The 18,259-nt window shown below is 43.1% G+C and overlaps 1 pseudogene; it reads right to left on the reverse strand.

Annotated features, from left to right (window-relative positions):
- Positions 1-18,259, reverse strand: part of LOC141271771 (uncharacterized) — a 133,671-nt pseudogene that overhangs the window by 56,424 nt on the left and 58,988 nt on the right.

Below are 18,259 nucleotides of genomic sequence, written 5' to 3' on the forward strand. Positions count from 1 at the left end.
TTTTAATGAGTTCCTGGATCCTGGATGAAGGTATTTTTGACCATTCCTCTTTACAAAACAATTCCAGTTCAGTTAAGTTTGATGGTCGCCGAGCATGGACAGCCCTCTTCAAATGATCCCACAGATGTTCAATGATATTCAGGTCTGGGGACTGGGATGGCCATTCCAGAACATTGTAATTGTTCCTCTGCATGAATGCCTGAGTAGATTTGGAGCGGTGTTTTGGATCATTGTCTTGCTGAAAGATCCATCCCCTGCATAACTTCAACTTTGTCACTGATTCTTGAACATTATTGTCAAGAATCCGCTGATACTGAGTGGAATCCATGCGTCCCTCAACTTTAACAAGATTCCAGGTGCCGGCATTGGCCACACAGCCCCAAAGCATGATGGAACCTCCACCAAATTTTACTGTGGGTAGCAAGTGTTTTTCTTGGAATGCTGTGTTTTCTTGCCGCCATGCATAACGCCTTTTTGTATGACCAAACAACTCAATCTTGGTTTCATCAGTCCACAGGACCTTCTTCCAAAAAGAAATTGGCTTCTCCAAATGTGCTTTTGCATACCTCAGCCGACTCTGTTTGTGGCGTGCTTGCAGAAACGGCTTCTTTCGCATCACTCTCCCATACAGCTTCTCCTTGTGCAAAGTGCGTTGTATAGTTGACCGATGCACAGTGACACCATCTGCAGCAAGTTGATGCTGCAGCTCTCTGAGGATTGTCCTTGACTGATCTCACCATTCTTCTTCTCTGCCTTTCTGATGTTTTTCTTGGCCTGCCACTTCTGGCCTTAACAAGAACTGTCACTGTGTTCTTCCATTTCCTTACTATGTTCCTCACAGTGGAAACTGACAGGTTAAATCGCTGAGACAGCTTTTTGTATGCTTCCCCTGAACAACTATGTTCAATAATCTTTGTTTTCAGATCATTTGACAGTTGTTTTGAGGAGCCCATGATGCCACTCTTCAGAGGAGATTCAAACAGGAGAACAACTTTCAAGTGGCCACTTTAAGTAGCTTTTCTCATGATTGCATACACCTGGCTATGAAGTTCAAAGCTCAATGAGGTTACAAAACCAAAAAAAGTGCTTTAGTAAGTCAGTAAAAAGTAGGTAGGTGTATTTAAAACAAGAAAATGATAAGGGTGCCCATACTTATGCACCTGTCAAATTTTGTTTGAATGCAGATTGCACATTTTCTGTTAGTACAATAAACCTCATTTCAAGGCAGAAACATTGCTGTGTCCAACAGTTATTACATATATCAAACTGAAATAGCTGTTGCAAAAACACCAATTTTTATAAAACATTAAGCTTAAGATTAAGAGGGGTGCCCAAACTTTTTCATATAACTGTATCTATTTAAATCATCTACTGGTTGTATTAAAAATACGGCATAAAACCAGTGTTACGGATCCGGGTGGTGGAACCTCTGTGCTGCGGTGCAAGGAGGGACCCAGAGGGGCGTAACTAAGTATCAACTCGGACCGACTTAGGTCGTACGGCGGCTAACGACTCCGCGACCAGGGAGGGACCGAGCAGAGGGACCAGGTGCTACTCTGGGGATGACCTTGTAAGAGAGCAGGTGACTCCCACGGGTTAGATGGCTGGGACTGACTGGTATAGCAGATGGGCACAGCAGGCAGGCTGACGAGTGGTCCTGGTGGATGGACTAGCAGACACGGCAGGTGACAGGCGGGAGCCTCTAGGTAGGCTGTCAGGTGGTGACGGCAGGTGACAGGCAGGAGCCTCTAGGTAGGCTGGCAGGTGGTCACGGCAAGTGACGGGCAGGAGCCTCCAGGTAGGCTGTCAGGTTGTCACGGCAAGTGACGGGCAGGAGCCTCTAGGTAGGCTGTCAGGTTGTCACGGCAAGTGACGGGCAGGAGCCTCTAGGTAGGCTGTCAGGTGGTCACGGCAAGTGACAGGCAGGAGCCTCTAGGTAGGCTGTCAGGTGGTCACGGCAAGTGACGGGTAGGAGCTTCCGGGTAGGCACAGCAGGCAACAAGCAGGTGCTTTCAGGTAGGCAGGCGGGCAAAGCCCATATACAGACTGTCAGGCTGGAGAGTAGTCAGGCTGGCGGACTGGTAGTCAGGCTGGCGGGCAGGACTAGTAGTCGGGCTAGCAACGGGTCCTGACGGCTGAAGCAGAGGTAAGTACAATGTGCATCAACTATTGCTCGGGCACCTCCATATTGGAGGAGGTGCCTTATATATGGGAGGACCTCCGGCAATTGGCCGGGGACTCCTTAGGGCGGCGCACGTGGCCCCTTTAAGAGGGAGGGAGCGCGCGCGCCCTAAGCACAGTGCCCGGGAAACCGCGCGCCGGCAGCAGAAGCAGGAAGAGGAGCGCTGGAGGACGCCGGGCAGGGAGCGCGGCGGTGAGAGGGATGACGTCTCTGCTTGGCAGAGGGTCGAGACGTCGATGCTACAACCAGTACAGGGTTAGCAAAACAAACACGGCCTTCCCGACTTAACAGTAAAACCAAAACATAACGTATGGTACAATCCTTGTTGCTACGGGAATCCGCCCGCTCCAGGAACAATCAACACAAGGTCCAGCTTTCCTTAACACAAAAGCATTGCTCCAGAGCTTGCACCTTGAGACCCACCCACACTGAAATGCTCTAGAAATCTGATTATTTATCCTCTGGAATCCTCCCATTCTACAGCTGTTCAATCATCCTAGCACTAAACATGGCTGATTAACCCCTCTCAGCACTTAGTGTGCTGGATGATTTTTCCTAGGTTTATATTACTGAAGCTAACAACCTCAGTGCTACATTTGTCCTCCTAGAGTACTTTGCCAGTGACTTAGTCACAGGATATAGCACTATTTTTCTGTATAATACATGTGATGTTGCTGTAGCTCTAATATTTCTGTACAGGGGTCTCTGTATATCTTACCCCAGCTTTTTGGATAAGGACAAGGGAAAGGGGGATTGGAGACATTTAATTGTAATTTCCCTTAAAAAAAAAGACAAAAAAAAAACCGGATTGAAAAAAATACTGGTCCATTTTCTCACCATTTTGTGTTCTCAAATATTATAATTTGGATACAAAAGCAAAAGCATAGAAAATTTGTTCAAAGACCTTGTGTGGAGGTAAAGAGCTGAGGCTGTAGACGCTTCATCTCCTAAAGTCTACAAAACAGGGATTGACAACTCCGAATTTCCTTGTCTATTTCATGGCTTTAGGAGGTTGGAAACTTCTGAATCAGCAGGTTTGGATGAAATGGGCGACTCATCAGGTTCCATGTCTTCTTTTGAAGGAAATCAGTTCCCAATGATGGTTGAAAGAACTACTATACTTAGCAGGGAAAGGTATTAATAAATGGATCACATCAGATGTTCCTACAAAGAAGGAATGGATCGTAGATGTAACTAGTAATGTGTAATATGAACAGGTTTATTATTGTAGTTAGAGAAGTTACAGACTTCGTTCAAACATGGAGATTGTGCGCTGAAAGTAACTAATGAACGGTAGATCGCTGAGACTGGGCGTTAGGAAGAAAAAAGAGGACATTTGTGGTATTTTTTTTCAAGGGTGGGGGTAAGCATTGCTATATTTAGTCATATACTGCATATACAAGTGCTTCTCACTAAATTAGAATATCATCAAAGTTAATTTATTTCAGTTCTTCAATACAAAATGTGAAACTCATCTACACTGCTCAAAAAAATAAAGGGAACACTCAAATAACACATCCTAGATCTGAATGAATGAAATATTCTCATTGAATACTTTGTTCTGTACAAAGTTGAATGTGCTGACAACAAAATCACACAAAAATCATCAATGGAAATCAAATTTATTAACCAATGGAGGCCTGGATTTGGAGTCACCCCCAAAATTAAAGTGGAAAAACACACTACAAGCTGATCCAACTTTGAAGTAATGTCCTTAAAACAGGTCAAAATGAGGCTCAGTATTGTGTGTGGCCTCCACATGCCTGAATGACCTCCCTACAATGCCTGGGCATGCTCTTGATGAGGTTGCAGATGGTCTCCTGTGGGATCTCCTCCCAGAGCTGGACTAAAGCATCCGCCAACTCCTGGACAGTCTGTGTTGCAACGTGACGTTGGTGGATGGAGCGAGACATGATGTCCCAGTTGTGCTCAATCGGATTCAGGTCTGAGGAGCGGGCGGGCCAGTCCATAGCTTCAATGCCTTCATCTTGCAGGAACTGCTGACACACTCCAGCCACATGAGGTGTGGCATTGTTCTGCATTAGGAGGAACCTAGGGCCAACCGCACGAGCATATGGTCTCACAAGGGGTCTGAGGCTCTCATCTCGGTACCTAATGGCAGTCAGGCTAGCTCTGGCGAGCACATGGAGGGCTATGCGGCCCTCCAAAGAAATGCCACCCCACACCATTACTGACCCACTGCCAAACCGGTCATGCTGAAGGATGTTGCAGGCAGCAGATCACTCTCTTACGGCATCTGCAGACTCTGTCACATGAGCTCAGTGTGAACCTGCTTTCATCTGTGAAGAGCACAGGGCGCCAGTGGCGACTTTGCCAATCCTGGTGTGCTGTGGCAAATGCCAAGCGTCCTGCACGGTATTGGGCTGTGAGCACAACCCCCCATCTGTGGACGTCGGGCCCTCATACCACCCTGGGTGGGTTTATAACCATTTGTGCAGACACATGCACATTTGTGGCCTGCTGGAGGTCATTTTACAGGTCTCTGGCAGTGCTCCTCCTGTTCCTCCTTGCACAAAGGCAGAGGTAGCAGTCCTGCTGCTGGACTGTTGCGCTCCTATGGCCCCCTCCACATCTCCTGGTGTACTGGCCTGTCTCATGGTAGTGGTTCCAGCCTCTGGACACTACGCTGACAGACACAGCAAAACTTGCCACAGCTCGCATTGATGTACCATCCTGGATAAGCTGCACTAACTGAGCAACTTCTGTGGGTTGTTGAGTCCGTCTCATGCTACCACGAGTGTGAAAGCACAACCAACATTCAAAAGTGACCAAAACATTAGCCAGAAAGCATTGGTACTGAGATGTGGTCTGTGGTCCCCACCTGTAGAACCATTCCTTTATTGAGTGTGTATTGATAATTGCCAATAATTTCCATCTATTGTCTATTACATTTGCACAACAGCATGTGAAATTGATTGTCAATCAGTGTTGCTTCCTAAGTGGACCGTTTGATTTCACAGAAGTTTGATTTACTTGGAGTTATATTCTCTTGTTTAAGTGTTCCCTTTATTTTTTTGAGCAGTGTATTATATAGAGTCATTACAGAGTGATCTATTTCAAGTGTTTATTTCTGTTAATGTTGATGATCATGGCTTACAGCCAATGAAAACACAAAAGTCATTATCTCAGTAAATTAGAATACTTTATAACACCAGCTTGAAAAATAGGGCTCTTTTTGCATCAATTACTGCATAAATGCGGCGTGGTATGGAGGCGATCAGCCTGTGGCACTGCTGAGGTGTTATGGAAGCCCAGGTTGCTTTGATAGCAACCTTCAGCTCGTCTCCATTGTTGGATCTGGTGTCTCTCATCTTCCTCTTGACAATACCCCATAGATTCTCTATGGGGTTAAGGTCAGGCGAGTTTGCTGGCCAATCAAGCACAGTGGTACGGTTGTTTTTAAACCAGGTATTGGTACTTTTGGCAGTGTTGACAGGTGCCAAGTGCCGCTGGAGAATGAAATTTCCATTTCCAAAAAGCTTGTCGGCAGAAGGAAGCATGAAGTGCTCTAAAATTTCCTGGTAGACGGCTGCGCTGACTTTGGTCTTGATAAAACACAGTGGACCTACCCCAGCAGATGACATGGCACCTCAAACTGTCATTGAGTGTGGAAACTTCACACTAGATATCAAGCAGCTTGGATTGTGGCCTCTCCACTCTTCCTCCAGACTCTGGGACCTTGATTTCCAAATGAAATGCAAGATTTACTTTCATTCGAAAACAACACCTTGGACCACTGAGCAACAGTCCAGGTCTTTTTCTCCTTGGTAGAAAAACACAATGAAGCAAACATCAGCTCAAAGGGTTGAGAAATTCCTGGAATAAGGGTGCGGTGTACGGAGACTGGAGGCTGGTTTCCAGAGCAAATGAAAATCCAGCAACCGCAAAAATCATTAAAACATCACATGTATTTGTAGATTAAAACATGAAAAGGAAAAGTTTAAAAAACATGGTAGTACAACAGTCGATGCATTTCGAGCTACACTAGCTCTTAATCATGACAACTAACATGCAGGAGCTATGGAAATTTATAGCATAGAAAATAGGTATGGAATAGACAAGTCACAGATGTGCTTACCAGTTGGGGAATTTATAAGAGCATGGCATGTGTACTCTGAGGACACTAGTTTTAAAAGACAATGTGCAGTGCTGGACCACAGACTTCTCTCCCATGGGTATAGTAAATCACTGCTAACCAGAGCTCAGGCCATCACCTGCTGAAAAGACAGACACAATCTCCTGCATGGTAAAAAAGTGGGAAATAAAAAAGAGGCAAAAAGATATTCTCCTAATGGTATTATTTTTACCACAACATATAGCTCTAATTACTATGATATCTTAAATATTATTCAATAAAATCTATTACTATACCAGGATGAAGTCCTGTCTAAAATTCTATCTTCTTGGGTTAATTTTTCAGCTCGCAGAGCTGTTACCCCTGGTAACATCTTATCACCCAGCATGTTTCACAGTCATGGGAACACGAATACCAGCACATGGCTGTTGTGTAAAGGTACAGGTGCATCTCACTAAATTAGAATATCAAAAAGTTAATTTTTTTCAGTTCTTCAATACAAAAAGTGAAACTCATATTATATAGAGTCATTACAAACAGTGATCTATTTCAAGTGTTTATTTCTGTTAATGTTGATGATTATGGCTTACAGCCAATGAAAACACAAAACTCATTATCTCAGTAAATTAGAATAATTAACAAAAACACCAGCAAAGGCTTTCTAAGCGTTTAAAAAGGTCCCTTAGTCTGTTTCAGTAGGCTCCACAATCATGGGGAAGACTGCTGACTTGACAGATGTCCAGTAGGCAGTCATTGACACACTCCACAAGGTCCCAGAGTTCCAATTTACATTTGGAAATCAAGGTCCCAGAGTCTGGAGGAAGAGTGGAGAGGCACACAATTCAAGCTGCTTGAGGTCTAGTGTGAAGTTTCCACAATCAGTGATGGCTACATCTGCATATTTACATACACACTCAGCTCTGCTATATCTGCACATTTACATGCGTACAGCTCTATTTATTTTTATTATGCTTTGCGTATATAGCGCCATCATATTCTGCAGCGCTTTACAGACATTATCATCGCTGTACCCAATGGGGCTCACAATTTAAATTCCCTATCAGTATGTTTTGGGAGTGTGGGAGGAAACAGATGCAAACCCGGGGAGAACATACAAACTTCTTGCAGAAGATGTCCTTTGTTGGATTTAAACCCAGGACCCCAGAGCTGCAAGGCTACAGTCCTAACCACTGAGCTACCGCACTGCTCATTCTGTAGCTCTGCTACATGTACACATTTACATACACGGAGCTCTACTACATACGCACATATACATAAACACAGCTCTACTACATGTGCACATTTGCATACACAAACACTGTGTATACATTAGCCCATTTTGCAGTTCCTTCCAGGTCATGTGAAAGGTCCTGGAGCTAGTCAGGTGGAAGGTTCTTCAGCTGCTCATTCAGGACATGCAGCCTCTGTACAGGTCCCGGTATCTTCCTCTCCTGCTCAGCACCGATCACATAGATCAGTGTGAGGCAGGAGAGAGCAGTTCTCTCAGTGATCCAGAAGGACATTTTCTCAGCATTCTCCTCTGTCACAGGAAGCTGCCTCCATACTATAAGAAAAGAGAGAGAGGAGCGCAATTGAACGGAACCTGTTGGCACAATGAAGAAAAGCAACCAAAGGGACACTCACCTTCTGAGGTTGAGCAACCCTGCACAACCCCGGTAATCACATAAATTGAGGAGATGAAAGTCAGGCAACAGGCTGTATGTGGCGTCCTAATCCGGGTCACGTGACTGCTGAGAGGCGTGGCTGGAAATGGATCACTGCAGGTCCTTGAGCCACAGGATGATTACTGCATAATCCAAAGCAGCTCCCACCGCAAGCCCAAAATAGGGATAGTAAATACAAGATAAAAAATACGCGATATAAAGAGCGCTAGGACTAGGGAGTATTAAAAAATATAAGGTAGCAAACCTTTAATATAGTTTGGTATAAAAATTCCACAACACGTTTCGATAGCATCAAGCCATCTTCATCAGGTGGTATTATATTTTATAATACTCCCTTGTCCTAGCGCTCCTTATACCACATCTTTTTTACCTTCTCTTCATAGTATAAGAGGCACTATCTTATTAGCAAGAATTTTTCATGTTAAAGGTGCGTCTTATAGTCCAAAAAATACAGTAAGTTCTAAAGTAATTTCCCTTTTTCTTTTAATTATACGACTGTCTGTTGCATGGTTTTGTACAATTTGTCAATAAATTATATAGTTTCTCCCCATGTGCGTTATTTTTGATGTTTAAAAAATATGTGGTTTTCTAGTAATCAGGGCTGTGGAGTCGAGTTGTGGACTCGGTATCTATTTTGGTGAAGTTGGCATAAAATAAACCGACTCAGACAATATATAATAAACTGGGTTCAGTAGTTCAATGCAGTATGTGCTGTAATTTTTTTCATAAGAATTTGGGAAAGTTGTGAACTGTACTATAAATGTCTGTTCTAATCCTGATCTAAGGATTTAGACTTTTAGTTCAGGTGAGTCTGTGCTGCACTTTATGTACATGTACAGTAGTGAGGCAGTACTGTGGAGTCAGGAGTCAGGAAAATGTCGGAGTCGGAGGTTTGGCTTACCTGCTAGTAATTAATTTTTCACATTTCAGGTATGATAATGGATTTTCCACATTTGAGATTTTAGATGTTTAATAAAATGGCATTATTGTGCAAAACATTGCCCACATTCTTAACATGAATATAGCTTCAACCCTGTGTGAATTCTCTGGTGCTTATTAAGACTTGATTTCTCTGCCCAACATTTCCCACATTGTGAACATGAATATGGCTTCTCCCCAGTGTGAGCTCTCTGGTGTCTAACAAGGTGTGATTTCTGTACAAAACATTTCCCACATTCTGAACATAAATATGGCTTCTCCCCTGTGTGAGTTCTCTGGTGATTAAGAAGATCTGGTTTCTGTGCAAAACATTTCCCACATTATGAACATACATATGGCTTCTCCCCCGTGTGAGTTCTCTGGTGTCTAACAAGGTGTGATTTCTGTACAAAACATTTTCCACATTCTGAACATGAAAAAAGATTTTCCACTTTGTGAGTTCTCTGGTGTGTAACAAGATGTGATTTATGTCCAAAACATTTCCCACATTCTGAACATGGATATGGCTTCTCCTCTGTGTGAGTGCTGTGGTGTCTAACAAAGTGTGATTTCTGTACAAAACATTTTCCACATTCTGAACATGAAAAAGGCTTTTCCACCTTGTGAGTTCTCTGATGGGTAACAAGATGTGATTTATGTCCAAAACATTTTGCACATTCTGAACATGAATTCTCCCCTGTGTGAATTCTTTGATGTGCAACAAGAAATGATTTACGGCTAAAACTTTTCCCACATTCTGAACATGAAAACGTTTTTTCCTCTGTGTGCATTTTCTGGTGTGTAACAAGATAGGATTTCTGGTTAAAATATTTTCCACATTCTAAACAGAAAAAAGGCTTTTCCCCTGTGTGAATTCTCTGGTGTATAACAAGGTATGATTTCTGGTTAAAATATTTCCCACATTCTGAACATGAAAAAGGCTTCTCCCCTGTGTGAATTCTCTGGTGACTAACCAGCATCGATTTCCGTGTAAAACATTTTCCACATTCTGAACATGAATATGGCTTCTCCCCAGTATGAATTCTCTCATGCCTAACAAGATCTGGTTTCCGTTTAAAATATCTCCCACACTTGGAACAAATAAATTTATTCTCGTCTGTGTGAATTTTTTGATGTATAACAAAAGATGTTTTTAGGGAAAAACTATTTCCATAGTCTGAATGTGTAACTGGCTTCTTTGCTTTAAGAGCAGTTTGTTTTTCGATGTCTCTTTTCTGAATTTTAATTTTCTTTGTAGTCTGTAATGAATCAGTAGATAGGACCTGTTTCGAAGGGTCAGATGATAGTTTTTTGCTGTGAAGGGATGCTAATATATCTGGAGTAATGTCATTCACTTCAATTGTATCCTGTGTGATTTCAAGGTCATCTGATATAAAAATTGAAGATGTCAGTTGTCCCTCTGATCTCCTGTCACCGTCATCTGCCAGGAATAAAACCAATTATTATTTTTTAATAAAATGTCTGTGAAATGTATATTTTTTAACATTTCCACTCAAAATGTCCATAGAAATTGGAAGTTATGCAGTAAAATTGAATTATTCACTAACACAATGATAGTCCACAGTTTAATAGAAGACCTCACTGCATGAACCAGTGGAGCTGTTCACTCTGCCTCCCAAATTTTAGAATAAAAAGCCACGAAAAAATGTTATGTAAGCGAAAATGATACTAACAAAGACTTTTACTCATCCTGCAAAAAACAAGCCCCCACTCAGGTGTCAAAATAGTCACAACTCCTATAGATGAATAAACTGATGATTATAATTTACAAAATGGAGTCACTTTATGGGGTTTTCTTCTGTTCTGGTTTTCTGTCATTCTACAACATTGGAGCTTCTGAAAATGGCATGTCACATCTCCTCAGCAATCTGCTTCTGCGATGTCTGCATCTATCACCAGTCATTCTGCAGGCAGCGCTGGTGATGGAGGATACACTGGAACCAGAAGCTCTGGGTCACGAAGGCTTTGTCCAGACACTAAGAACAAGGTGGCCGGGACCAGTATTACCATCCAGTCTGGCAGTAATGGTGTGTGTGCTGTCCAGCTGGAGTAATCAGCTGCCTACTTCAGGTAATTGGAAAGCACCACATCCTACTAAAGCTGGAAGCATATTGCTGGAAGCTGCCAGATACAGCCTTGTTCTCCTCTGGTTCAGTCCTGTGTGCTCAGCTCGCGGCTTCTGTATTTGACCCTGTTATGATCCTGGCCTGTTTACTGACTTCTTTTGTGTCTTCTGATTTTCTCTACCCTCCAGGTTCTATCTAAAATCTAGGCCCCTCAAAGTCATATCAAAATTGATTTGTTACCCAAAAACTAGGTTTTGTAAATTTGTAAATTTAATTGAACATGTCAAAAAATGTTTTGCTAAACTTGTTATCCTTCTATCATCTGAAAAAAAATGTTAAAAAAAAATAAGACGGGATGTTGGAATCTTTCTAAATTATTTGCAATTTTCAGGTATTTTCAAAAATAAATGCAAAATATATTAACCTAAAATTACCAGAAACATAAAGTACAATGTGTCATAGAAAAAAATATTTCAGAATCCCTGGAATCAGAAGAAGCATCCAAAGTTATCACCACATAAAGTGACACATGTCAGATTTGAAAAATGGGGCCTGGCTAGGAACACAAAACTGGCGGCAGGAAGTGGTTAAATCAGAGTATTTTGGGCACTAACTACTGTAGACAAGACTGTGACTATAGACAGTAACACATCTACTGAAATTATCAAACTCAACAGTCTCCATTAGAGAAAAAAAAATGAGTAACTAATCTCTGGAGTAATTAGAGTATGTGCAGTGGCATACTGCCAATGGCGGCAGGCCACGTGGCTGCTACAGAGCCCTTGAGCCAGCAACGGGACTCCCCTCTGCCAGTCATCGTAAATTCAACACTATCGGCATCCTGGATGCCAAAACAGTTGAAAGCAATGTTGTAAGAGGAAGCGACAGTGGATGATTCCACCTCAATCATTCTTCCTCGGCGGCTGAAGTCTCAGTGCAGTGGACGCAATGACGTTATTACACTGTATGGAGGACAATGGAGGGGGTATTATACAATATGGGGGACTAAGGGGAGTGCATTATACTATATGGAGGACTATGGGGAATGCATTATACAATACAGAGGAATATGGAGTGCAGTATACTACATGGAGAACTAAGGGGTGCATTGGGATCATTATAGAGAAGACCACGGATGTATCTGAAATACCACAGATGGAAGTAGCATTATATTCGTCCAACGTAACAAATGACGGTTGAGTTTGGACTGGAGGGATAGGTGTGCTATACAGTGATTGCATGTAGCTGTAAGGGGTATATTGTCTCTTCTAAATTTGCTTATTTTCTTAACGATTATTGTTTTCTCTTTTTGCTTAACCTTTTTTTCAATATTTTGTGACAGCTCCTCAATTTCTGGCAAATTGTTGAAAGGTTTGAGCTCGTCTAAATATATTGAGAATCTCTCTATTAGTTTTAATTAGGTTATCACATGGCTTGTTGATTATAAATTGTGTTTGTTTGTTTGGGACGAGTTAATGATTTATTGGTATCATTTACATACGCATAAAGTTTTTTGATCACTTTCACTTTGATCACTTTATGCCGTTCTCCGTGTGGTAAAATTGATAAGGCAGCTTTATTCTTCGGGTCAGTAAGATTACAGCAATACCACATTTATATAATTTTTTATGTTTTGCCGCTTTTACACAATGACAGTTTTACAGGTCGGATCGTTCTGGATGCGGGGATACCAAATATGTTTACTTTTTTGTTTATTTTTGTTTTTACATAAATATACTTATTTCTTTTGTGTTACTTAGACTCTCTAATGGTATAATGAATTGCAGTAAGTGATGATAGAGCACTAAAACGCTCGAGCGCTCAGTACTTGACATTCGGGACAGGCTCAACTCGAGTAACGAGTGTAATGGTGGGTTTTAGTGCTCTTCATTGGGAACTTGAACATTTTTCCAGAAGACCCCAACAGGGGGGCTGGTGGGGGCAGAAAAATCGCTGAAATTGATGGAAACAGTGCTCTAATGAAATGGGAACAGCATGGGGAAGACGCCTGGAAGCATCTCTGGTCGCTGCTAGGAACAATGTAAGAATATTACGCCACTTTTACAGACTCACAATAACACATTCAAAAACAAAGATGAAATGGATTTTACAGGAAAAAATGTTAGTAAAATTCTCTGTATAATGACTTGTATATAAGGCAAAATTAAAAAGAGAAAAAAAAAATAATTTTGAGGGCCGCAGGATGACCCTGTAAAAATGTTAAATAAAGGACACATGATGAACCTGTTAAAATTTAGAGTGAGGGTGGCAGAATCACACTATAAACATTTTGAGTGAGGGCAGCCTGATGACTCTGTTGATATGGTAGAGGAGGAGGAGCAGAAAAAGAAGAAACTATGAATCGTATAATTGGCTTTAGGTTCCACTGCTGTGGGGTTGAGAAGTCTGGGCCAATTCAGGCCATGTTCATTTTCATAGTACCTTCTGTAGCATAGGCAATCATCTCCTGTTCCTCCTCCTCATAATTATCGAATCTGCGCTGAAAAGGTGAGAGGAGGCTGGGCTAGGTAGTATCACCCTGTGTACTTTCTTCCTCCATCTCCATCTTTGCTGGTCCACATGCAAAGCTTCCTCTTTAATTGTGAGCAGCGAGCGTTTGAGTAGACGCAGAAGCGTAATGGTTACGCTGATTTGGCCGCTCACCATCTTGGTTGATTCCTCAAAATTTTGTAGAACCTCACAGATGTCAGACATCCATTCCAACTCGTTAAATGTAATGTACAGAGGCTGACCGGAATACCGATGGGCATATTGCAGCTGGTATTTGACTACAGCCCTCTGCTGCTCACAAAGTTTGCCAATATATGCAAAGTTCCAGCACGTGGTCATATCGCACACCAGTCGGTGAGCTGGCACTTGCAAGCATTGCTGCAGCACTGCCAGACAGGAGACAGCTGTAGCTGATTTGCGAAAATGGGCACACGCGGTGCACCTTTACAACTAGCTCAGGCAAATCTGGGTACGTTTTGAGAAACCGCTGAACCATTAAGTTGAGCACGTGGGCCAGACATGGTACGTGTGCAAGGGTGCAAAGCTTCAGAGCCACCACCAGCTAAGGCCATTATCACACATGACCATGCCTGGTTGTAAGTTCAGCGGCGGGAGCCACAGATCTGTCTGGTCTGTTATACATTTCCACAACTGTGCAGTGGTGTGCTGTTTGTCAGCTAAACAAATTAGTTTCAGAAGAGCCTGTTGCTGCTTCACTGAGGCAGTGGTGCAGTGCCTCTAGCTTGCGACTGATATGGACAACGTGTTCACAGATGATGGAGATGGAGAATGAGGAGTAGGAAGTGCAGGAACTTGTGTAGGAGATGGAGGAAACCTTGATGGAACTAGGGCCAGCAATCCTTGGCATCAGCAGCACGTTGACATGTATGCCGTCTCAGGGTGCGACTCGGTCCCGGCATCCACAAGGTTCACCCAGTGTGCCATCAGAGAAAAGTAGCGTCCCTGGCCACAAGCACTTGTCCACGTGTCAGTCGTTAAGTGGACATTCTCAGTAACTGCATTCGTCAGGGCATGGGTGATGTTATGGGACAAGTGCTAGTGTAAGCCGGGGATGGCACACCAGGAAAAAAAAGTGGCGGCTGGGGATCGAGTACTGAGGGATGGCCGCCGAAATGAGGTTGCGGAAAGCCTCGGTGTCCACGAGCCTGAACGGCACATTTCCAGGGCAAGCAGTCTGACAATGTGCCTGTTTAGTGTTTAGGCTTGTGCTTGGGTGGTTGGGTATTTTCTTTTCCATTCCAAGGCCTGGGGTAGGGACAGCTGAACGTTGTGCTGGGACAAGGAATTGGACGTGGTTGCAGATGGTGATTGTGAATGTGCAACGACTGGGGCAGGGAGAGAGGCATCCATACCAGAATTCTGGACAGAGGATTGGCAAGCACAGAGCACACGGGAAGAGGCAGTGGTGTCACCTGCAGACACTGATTGAGGACGCAGAGGTGCATTGATGACATGTGCCTGAGCATGCTGGTGGTGGTCAGGCTGGTAGTGGTCTGGCCCCTGCTGATCTTGGTATGGTACAGGTTGCAAATGACCGTTCTTTTATTGTCCGCACTTTCTATAAAAAGTGCCAGACTGGGGAACACCTAACCGTTGACTTGGGAAATTGTCACGTCTGGGTGCTCTAGGGAACAGTTGCCTGCCTTCTCCCTTTGGCCAGCACACTGCCACTTCCTGCATATTGCATTGCTGTGGATCACCCCCCTCTGCGCTGCTGTCCTTGCTCTGCATGGCACCTTCCCAGGTTGGATCAGTAACTTCATCGTCCAACACCTCGTCTTCCACTTCAGCACTCTGGTGCTCCAGCATTAATGACATTGCACATTTTAAATTTGGTATATATTTATATGCCTGCAAACTTTCTGGTATTAATAGGGAAAAGAAAATATTTAGCCCTGACAAGGACTGTTGTTTTAAGATTGCAGCAGCGCTATACAAGTATTAAAACCTGCCTAGATGCCTCAAATCCAAAAGTATCCCTCCATTCAATGTAGGTAACAGCGGTTTTACTACAGAAAGGGAAATATTTAGCCCTGAGAAGGACTGTTGTTTTAATGCTGCAGGAACAGTATAAAAGTACTGCAATAGCAATCTAATTAAACCGTGACTATATCCCAGCTCTAAACGACGCTCTCCCTCCTGTAACAACTCTCTCTGAACGGCTTCCTTTACACAATGTGCAGAGTATCGCATATATATAAGCCCCACGATGCAATGCGGCCGGCCAATCACAGTAATGCTAGTATCCAACATAGCAACAGCATTACTGTGTATGGCGTGCAATCCTCGCATGTTCATTGACTGCCTAAAAGGCACCCAACATGCAGGGTGGGAACTCTAGCATGGCGCTTGATCACTCTTGATACTCATTCGAGTACAAAGTGTGCCTGAGCACCCGATGCTCAATTGAGTCCGAGCAGCATTGCAATGCATTATACTTATCAGCATTACACTGACAGAAGACTGTTAGACCATGCCCCAAGCATGGTCTAACAGGCTTGCCATAGGGGTCTGATGCGGAGGTCGTCATGGTGACCTTGGGTTGACATGACAACGATCAGACCCTTGTGATGACGTCACCAAGATGCTGATCGAATGGGAGAGGGAGCCCCCTCCCTTTCCTAGCCTACCAAATGCTGCGATCGATATAGATTGCCGCTTTTAGTGGATTAAACAGCCAAGGGTGGTACGGGCACCGCTCTTGGCAGTGACAGCCAGGTTTCAGCCATCATGTAAGCTGAGCTCCGGGCGACAATCGCGCTTGCACAGCTCCTGTGCCGTGCACAATTGCCATGACATACTCATACATCAGAGGTCCGTAATTAGTTCCCTTCTATGACGTATGGGTACGTCAAAGGTCGTGAACAGTTTGAAGACTATCAGGGAGAGGTAGACTGATGTAAGTGAGGCAGGCCAATCCCACCACAATCAAACATATCATAGAGAATGAACACGCAAAAAAAAGTTGACATAGAATAAAAAAACATGTTACCTTTCCAATAAGAATGTATGTTCAGGATAACTAAACTGAAGTCACACTCATTTATGGTGGACCATTGGCACTACTAGGACTCCTGACCAGTTGAGTAGAGAAGATATTAGTGCTTCCCATTTCATGACTAATCTGAATTCCTTAGTATGGAAAGCATAATGGAAATACTGACATGGAGTGATGCCAAGAAACCAGGGTTTGAGCCATGCCAACACATCTCCTGCAGACGTGAATAAATGTATATTACAGCCATCAAGCACGCATAACTTAGTGATATATCATGGTATCGGTGTAATGTTTTTTCCCTTTAAGTTTACCACAATCCTCTTTGAAGTTAGTTTCAGGATAAAGGGAAACTATGTTGTTACTGTACAGAAATTCATACTTGGTCTTCACTGCACATTTAATGTTGTCGATGATAAAAGAAAAGTTTGGACCTGGTCTTGTAGGGACCATATGAGCACATTCAGCAGCACAGAAGAAAAGGTAGATTCATCCAATAAGGTATCAGGGTTCTAGGAAGGTAACAGCATCATTACCCTCCGCTTTCTCTTAGAGGCCCATCATAATATTTGTTTTCTAATAATTTTCTAACTTGTCAGCACATTGTACGTACGCTGTCATTTGGCTTTTTAGTTTACAGATCCTCCAGGTTGTGAGCTCTAAAGAATAAGAACTTTCAATGCCCAAAGTCATTTAAAAAGTTTCAGGTGGAGGAACACGTATGGGTCGAATTACAGAATGGTGATCACATGATTGTGATATGTCCAAGCTACATCACTGATAAATTACTCCAATTGGATTTGCGAGTGAATTTACACTGCTGATAAAGCAGTGAAAGCTGATGACTGAGAAAAGTCTCTGACTGTATTTAGTGGTTACTACTCACCTGGGTAGTTGTATGTAGGAATTTCCTCTTTAAACCGCTCATCACCCCTCAGACATTTCAATGTAGTATTAATATGGGTCAAATATTCACCCTGAAACAAATAATGTAAAAGTCACTGACAGATGGAGAAGTCACATCTATGATCAGCTCTAATCCTGACATCTCCACAAATCTCATTACACAAGTATAAAACATATAATACTGGTGGATAAAACAAGACTGAACTCAAGACCTTCACAGCCGTCTACACATCATAGGGGAGATCTCATGACACCTTCTCTCCATCTACCTGATGATCTGGAGGAACATTGGGATTTTCTTGTTTACAGTCCTGTGGAAGAAGAGGACAGGAACATCTCTCTGGTGTTGTCCTGTTACTGGATAGAACTGGAGGAAACACATACAGGGACTGAATTCATTCTTTACATAGAGATAATTATAGGCTGTGTGTATTTAGTCCGGTCTATTACCTGGTTATGCGAGGGGCTGGGGAACCTCCATCATGACATCCTTGTACAGATCTTTGTGTCCTTCTAAATACTCCCACTCCTCCATGGAGAAATAGACGGTGACATCCTGACACCTTATAGGAACCTGACACATACAATGATACAGTCATCCCCCAGATCCCTTCATAGAAATACTGTATAATGTCCCAGCATTCCCAGCAGTGTCACCTCTCCAGTCAGCAGCTTAATCATCTTGTAGGTGAGTTCTAGGATCTTCTGGTCATTGGTTTCCTCATGTATCAGGGGGTGAGGTGGAGGCCCTGTGATTGGGCTCAGGATTCTTCCCCATCCATCAGTCACAGGGGCCTCACAGCGCTCACTAGAGGTCTTCTTCACTACTGTGTACTCCTGGTTATGGAGAAACACATC

The sequence above is a fragment of the Phyllobates terribilis genome, unplaced genomic scaffold (genome assembly GCF_046119375.1).
Source record: "Phyllobates terribilis strain yellow unplaced genomic scaffold, ASM4611937v1 Scaffold_5__5_contigs__length_657084704, whole genome shotgun sequence".
NCBI lineage: Eukaryota > Metazoa > Chordata > Amphibia > Anura > Dendrobatidae > Phyllobates > Phyllobates terribilis.